This window comes from Echinops telfairi, unplaced genomic scaffold (genome assembly GCF_000313985.2).
Source record: "Echinops telfairi isolate 266 unplaced genomic scaffold, ASM31398v2 ScPeMD7_12;HRSCAF=54, whole genome shotgun sequence".
Classification (NCBI taxonomy): Eukaryota; Metazoa; Chordata; class Mammalia; order Afrosoricida; family Tenrecidae; genus Echinops; species Echinops telfairi.
Window position 1 is genome coordinate 2,999,867 of NW_022103909.1, and position 6,574 is coordinate 3,006,440.

Sequence of the window (6,574 nt, forward strand, 5' to 3'; positions counted from 1 at the left end):
CCATGTCCCCCCGGAACTGTCAGTCCCGTTGTTTTCTCCTCCAGATTGTTCATCCAGCCTGTCCTATCCAGACAGGCCTGGTGTCTGGGGTTTTAAAGGCTTGTATTCAAACAGTCATCTAAGCAAGGAGTCAGCTAAGTCCACACACCTACTTGTGTGATCCAAGGACAACAAAGTCCAAATACAACGAAGGGGAAAGTATCAAGAGCTTAAATTATGACCACTCAATTTGGAAGCTATGGGAGGACATTAGGAGTTCAAATCCCATCTGCACCGAATCTGGTCAGACTGAGGCACTGGTAGATCTGCTTTAACCACAGACAAGTCTCACACAGCCTTATTATCAGGCGGAGACCACTGTAATCTAAATCATGCTGAATCGACCTGATACTTACCCAGTTGACCTCCCTATACACCCAACCCGAATTGGCTCTGGGTGCAAGTATCTCTTACTTGTTCCATGACTGATATTTCTTCCCCAGCTTTTTGAATGCAGATGGGGTCTTTTCTTTCTTATTCATTTTATTTTATCCATACCACCCTATTTTGATTGTTTTTGAGACTTGTTTGGAGGGTCTAGCAGGGGAGCGCAGCTACGTGTATATCCTTGACCAAAGGGCGGTCGGTCCTCCTTTCTATAGGGGAAGGTCGTCCTCTTCCACCAAGCGCCAGCTTTGGGAGGGGCACACATGGATCCTGAGGGAGGAAGGGGACACCTGCGGAGACAGCAGGACCAGACCAGCCAACCCTGGCGATCCATGGGGTGACAGATGTAGATGCCAGATTGCCCTCACATCCTTGTTTTTTTAATTGGGTTTCCCAGTTTGTGAAGCACAGAAGTGAATGCATAGCGATAATAATTGATACAAGGGGTTATAGGGAATGGGGTGGGGGATGGGTGACAGGGAGGGTGAGGGGATTTGGGGGGTAAATAATGGTGGGAGGGATCACTATACCTGATTTTGATGGCCAAACTCATTTTAAAGGCAATTTAACCAAGGGGTGAGAGTGTGGTGGTAGGGCAGGGTGAACTGCTCTAAAACTGATGTGGTAATAATCGTATTATTCTTCTTAATATGATTGGACGGTTGAACTACTGAATTGTAAGACATGAAAATTGTGTGACAATACAACTGTTGAGGTTAAAAAAAAAACACCTTTTAGCTTGCTCTCATCTCACACAAATTACCACTCCCATTCAACAATTAGGGGGAGGAGGGGAAACATGACCACAACGGTGAAGGAACTAGTTTGATTGATACATGTAAAATTATCAAAAAGTAACTATGTACACATCTATATGTTAAGAATTAAGGTTGCAGATGGACACTGGGCCTCGACTCAAATACTCCCTTAAGACAAAAACACTTTGTTCTAACAATCCAGCATTCTGCGATATTCACCTTCCCGACATGATTGCTGAAGACAAAATGGATGCATAAGCAAATGTGATGAAGAAAGCTGATGGTGCCCAGCTATCAAAAGATATAGTCTAGGGTCTTAAAGGCTTGAAGATAAACAAGCAGCCATCTAGCTCAGAAGCAACAAAGCCCCCATGGAAGAAGCACACCAGCCTGTGTGATCGCCAGGTGTCAAAGGGATCATATATCAGGCGTCTAAGAACCAGAACAAAACCATACCGAAGGTGAATTGGGGGGGGGGGCACAGGGGATGGGGTAGGGACCCAATGCCCATCTGTAGACAACTGGACATTCCCTTAGAGGAATCACAGAGAAGAGCCAGTCAGGGTGCAGTATAGCACCAAGAAAACACCTAACTTTCCTCCAGCCTTTGGTGCTTTCTCTGCCCCCCAGCGATCATGACCTCAATTCTGCCTTACAAATCGGGTCTAAGGTGACCAGACGTGCTGATTTTCGGAAGGAATGCACGACAAGCTAGGGTATACGGTTTTTGGCTGCCATGTGGCTATTTCGCCAGAATATGAGTTTTATAAATGGTGTCCCGCTTTACCAATGTTAAAATCTGGTCACCTTAGAACCAGAGCATGCACTCTGCTACAGATAAGAGCCTGCAACACAGGAAATCCAGGACACATAAACCCCTCAGGGCAAACAATGATACCAGGAAGATTAGGGGCGGGTGGGGGGAGAAAGGGGAAATAGACCACAAGGATCATCCTAGCATCTCCCTCCCAGGGTGACAGAGAACAGAAAAGTGGGTGCGTGGCAATGGAGGAAGATGTAAGATATGGAAATAATAATCTATAACTTATTAAGGGTTTGTGAGGGAGGGAGGGAAGGGTAAGAAATGGGAAGCTGATATCGGGGTCTCAAAATGCTTTGAAAATGAGTGGTGACAAAATAATAATATATAAATTAACAAGGGCTCATGAGGGAGGGGGGAGCGGGGAGGGAGGGGAAAATGAGGACCTAATGCTGGGGGCTTAAGTGGAGAGGAAATGTTTTGAGAATGATGAGGGCAATAAATGTACAAATGTGTTTTACACAATTGATTTATGTATGTATTGTGATAAGAGTTGTATGAGCCCCTAATAAAACGATTAAAAAAAAAAAGACTTAAAAAGAATGATAGTGGCATATGTGCAAATGTGCTTGACACACTGGATGAATACATGGATTGTCACATGTAAGAGCCCCCAATAAAAGCATTAAAAACAAACAAACCCCAAATTATCAAAAAGTAACAATTAGTCATTAGACGGACACCCCAGAAGACAAGGAAATCAGTCTGGCTTTTCAATACTTTTAATTTTTTCTAATTTTGTGTTACTTTAATTTCCCATAGCACCTTGGCAATGATGAAAACAGAAATACAAATACAAGGTTGTACTCATATTAACATTTTATGCATGAGCATATGTCACACCTTTTTTGGGGGGGTGGCATTGACAACAGAACAATTCTAAAGCAATGGACAAAATAGAAGCCAGATAACTGGTTGGATGCCCACCCCCCAACATTTAAGAGATGTCATTCAAATCAGATAAAAATCAACTTTGATGCTAATATATGCTATGGTGAAAAACTGAAAACAAAACCACTTTATACACAGTCTGCTGATATCTGAGTTACACTTTTAGAAACTGTCTATTCAAAGAGTCATAAAAAGTTCTCACCCTTTAAAAGTAAACTAAGTTATTTAATCATCAGATGAATTTTAAAAGAAGATTTATTCTCAATTATATTTGAAAACAAACTCTTAAAATGTCCATTCAGCTAACAGAAATTGAAATGACTATGCATCTTCTTGGAAGCTCAGACTAGCTATGTAACATACATCAAAAAGCCTAAAGATGAATTAGTGGCCATCAAATTATAATATAAAAAAATTAGGAAAAAATTACAATTAAGATTTTATAAAAACCAATCAAGAGGCAATACACTGTTCCATCTTTTGTTTTCTGTAAATAAACTGGTAATTTTAAAATATGCTTAATACGTGCTGCCAACGCAAACATCAGACTTAGGTCCAGTGTTGCTCAACTATGTCAAAGTAAAACCAGTGGACATATAAGCCAAGATAGTAAATATTGAGGCTATTACCTAACTAAACTAGAAAGTGTTGATTAACTCTTAAATACTACTTTCTGCTCCTGCAAAATCCTTGTTTTCCTTTACACTAGTGAAGATGCTAACACTCCATCATTAAAGCTTTCTGCAAAGCCAACCTGGTTATTTAAAAAGAAAATGGAATGTAAAACAGTACTCTAGCTACCTAATTTTAGGAATCCAGAATCAGTAAAATGTGGCATGCCATTTGATGACATGCAAATGGAGCATGTGAGACGAGCTTCTACCACTGAAAGATCCGGTCTGCCTCCAAGATTCATAGCAAACAATTAGAACAATTAGTATTTTGAATGCTAGTGTCAAAAATTGGCAAAAATGAAATTATTCATGTTAGAGACAGCCTGGAAGATGATCATAATGATCACGAAGAAATGGAGATCGGAGGAGTTTTCTGCAGTGTCTCCACTTACCTGCTCTAAGGGGCACATGGCTAAGAACTAGCGTGACTCTTGTTCGAGGTATGCACTAACCTATAGAGAACACGGTACCATACATATTTCATTTCAGAAATATATTTCGTATCTATTTTTTAGCCTCCAACGGGAAAAAAAATTTCAGGGGTGAACAGAGAAAAATTTGATATTTAAATTCTTCCATCTGAAAAATCAAATAAATAGCTGAACTAAAATGAACTCCCTAAACCTCATCAATTGCAAGTAATAAAAAAAGAGAAAATAAAATAAGGAGCCAACAGGTTCATACAACACATAACATCATTTTGATACAAACCATAAATCTGTTGCAATAAGATAAACACTAAATACATACTGTATGTTACATACGCAAACACACATAACATATTTACTTTTCCCTATGCATCCTATTAAAAAAAGGATTAGATTCAAATAAAGCAAAAATTAATTAAACATGCTGTTTTTTAAAATAATTCAAAAGTGGTCATGTCTCTAAATTGTCACCTTCAGTAACATTTGGGAAAGAGAAAGCACACACACCCCTGCTTTCTTCAAAAGCAGGAGTCTTCCTGTGTGTTTCAAGTGGATCGCTAGCTTCTAGACGGCAGTGGACTAAAAGTCACAGAAGCATACAGGTATAGCCTAATTTGTGGCACATTTAAAAAACAAATAAACAAAACAAACAGAAGAAAAAGCAATGTTCCATTTAAGTGCAATAATTAAATTTATAATCCTTACCAAGTGATTTTTGTAAATGGTTTATTCTCTTAAATCCAATGCATACACAGAGTGTTAAATACTTATCATTTCCACCAACTGCTGAATTATCTTAGTAAACGAAACTAAGCACTTTTACTATAGATGTAATCAATGATCATTAATACTTTTGTTTTAAAGGACCTAAACTCCCTCAAATTTCACCGCAGGTAGTTTTATTGTGTTTCATCTAGTAGATGATTTTAAACACAGTATGTGGAAATGAGTAGTTTCAAACAGCTGAAATATATTATACCATGTTATCAATCTATCAAATGAAAAGCAATTGCTAATTGAATAATAAGTTACAACAAAAGAGTAATTCTGGCTTATAAAGAAAAGATATGTGCAGTGTTTTCAAAGCTCTTAACATACCTACTAACACAAATCTCCGAAGCTTAACTTAAGGAGTTGGAAGATGAGTTTCACAGTAATGTAATTTTAAACCTCATTTACATTCACTTTAATATATTACTAGGATGTTTACTTTATGTCACAATGGTGCTTTCCAGTGTTCACAATTTACAGTTTTAGTTTATACATATGTAATTCACAAACATAAGGGACAGTTATTATTATTATTACAAACCACCCCTTAAAAAAAAATCCCACGTTACATAGAACTCTGAACATGGTATGACTGAAAACAGATGAATGCAACATGGTTTTTAATAATTTAGCCGTTTTCTAAATACCAGCACATAAACTTGCCTATTTAATATGAGAGCTACAACTTTTAGAAATTATGCATTAATTTTCTTAACCATCTTTCTCACCATAGTTCAAAAATGACCTGCTGTTTCTGTCTCTGATTTCCAAATTATATATATATATATTTTTTCATTTTGAAGGAATAGGAAGGTGATAAATACACTGTAAACAGATCTACGGTTCACTCAAATTAACCCCCTACACAATGTTTAAAAATGTCTTTTTACTTCTATAGTATTTAATAGCACTTTAAGAGTCAGTTAGGATGTTTCATCTTTGACACTAACACAAATAAATTACTACAGGGTCAGCCTGCCCTATCTGAGACCAAGAGTTCTAAATATGTGAACACAAAAGTTAAAATACTTCCAAGTTCAATTCAGAAGTTTACTACAGTTGTTACATATGTTTGACTAGGCTGGTCAAAGCATTTAGAAACAATTCTGTAGGTGGTTGTTTATTCTATTTTGGGGTGGGCAGCTAAAAGTACTGAGAATAACAGATGAATTAACTACAAAACAATAGATTTCCCATTAAAGGGAGTAAAAAACAAAATAAAACAAAACCCTCTGAAGTCCACTTGACTTATTCACCGAGGCTTAAAATAAAATGTTTTACTTTCTATATAACCCCTTTCTTTCCTGGCATGTCAAATCGGATGTACAATCCAGCTCAACAGCCTTGTTCAATGAATTATCAGTAAAATCAAAGAGGCAAAATTCCAAACTGGAAAAAAAAAATTCTACGTAAGTATTACATTCAGTTTTCAAATCATTTACCAACGTGACAACAGATTTGGCCTCAATCACACTTGCACACACTCCCCCACAACAGGCAATCCAGCCAATGATCTGTTTTGCAACACAAGGCCAAATAGGAAAAGATGGCATTTTCCAAGCCAAATTTTAAATAGATTTAAAAAAGTAATTTCTAATTTTACAGAAATGCTTCTTCAAAAAATATTTTCTCTCACTCCCTCATCTCCTATACTGAAGGATATGTAATATGTTTTTCTCCCAGCTAAATCTGAACCCTCAAAATTGAATCCTGGCAGAAAATATCTGCAAATTAAGATCAGAAACAAAAATAGAAAAATTATATTTTATATATGTATATATATATATATATATTTATACTGATTGG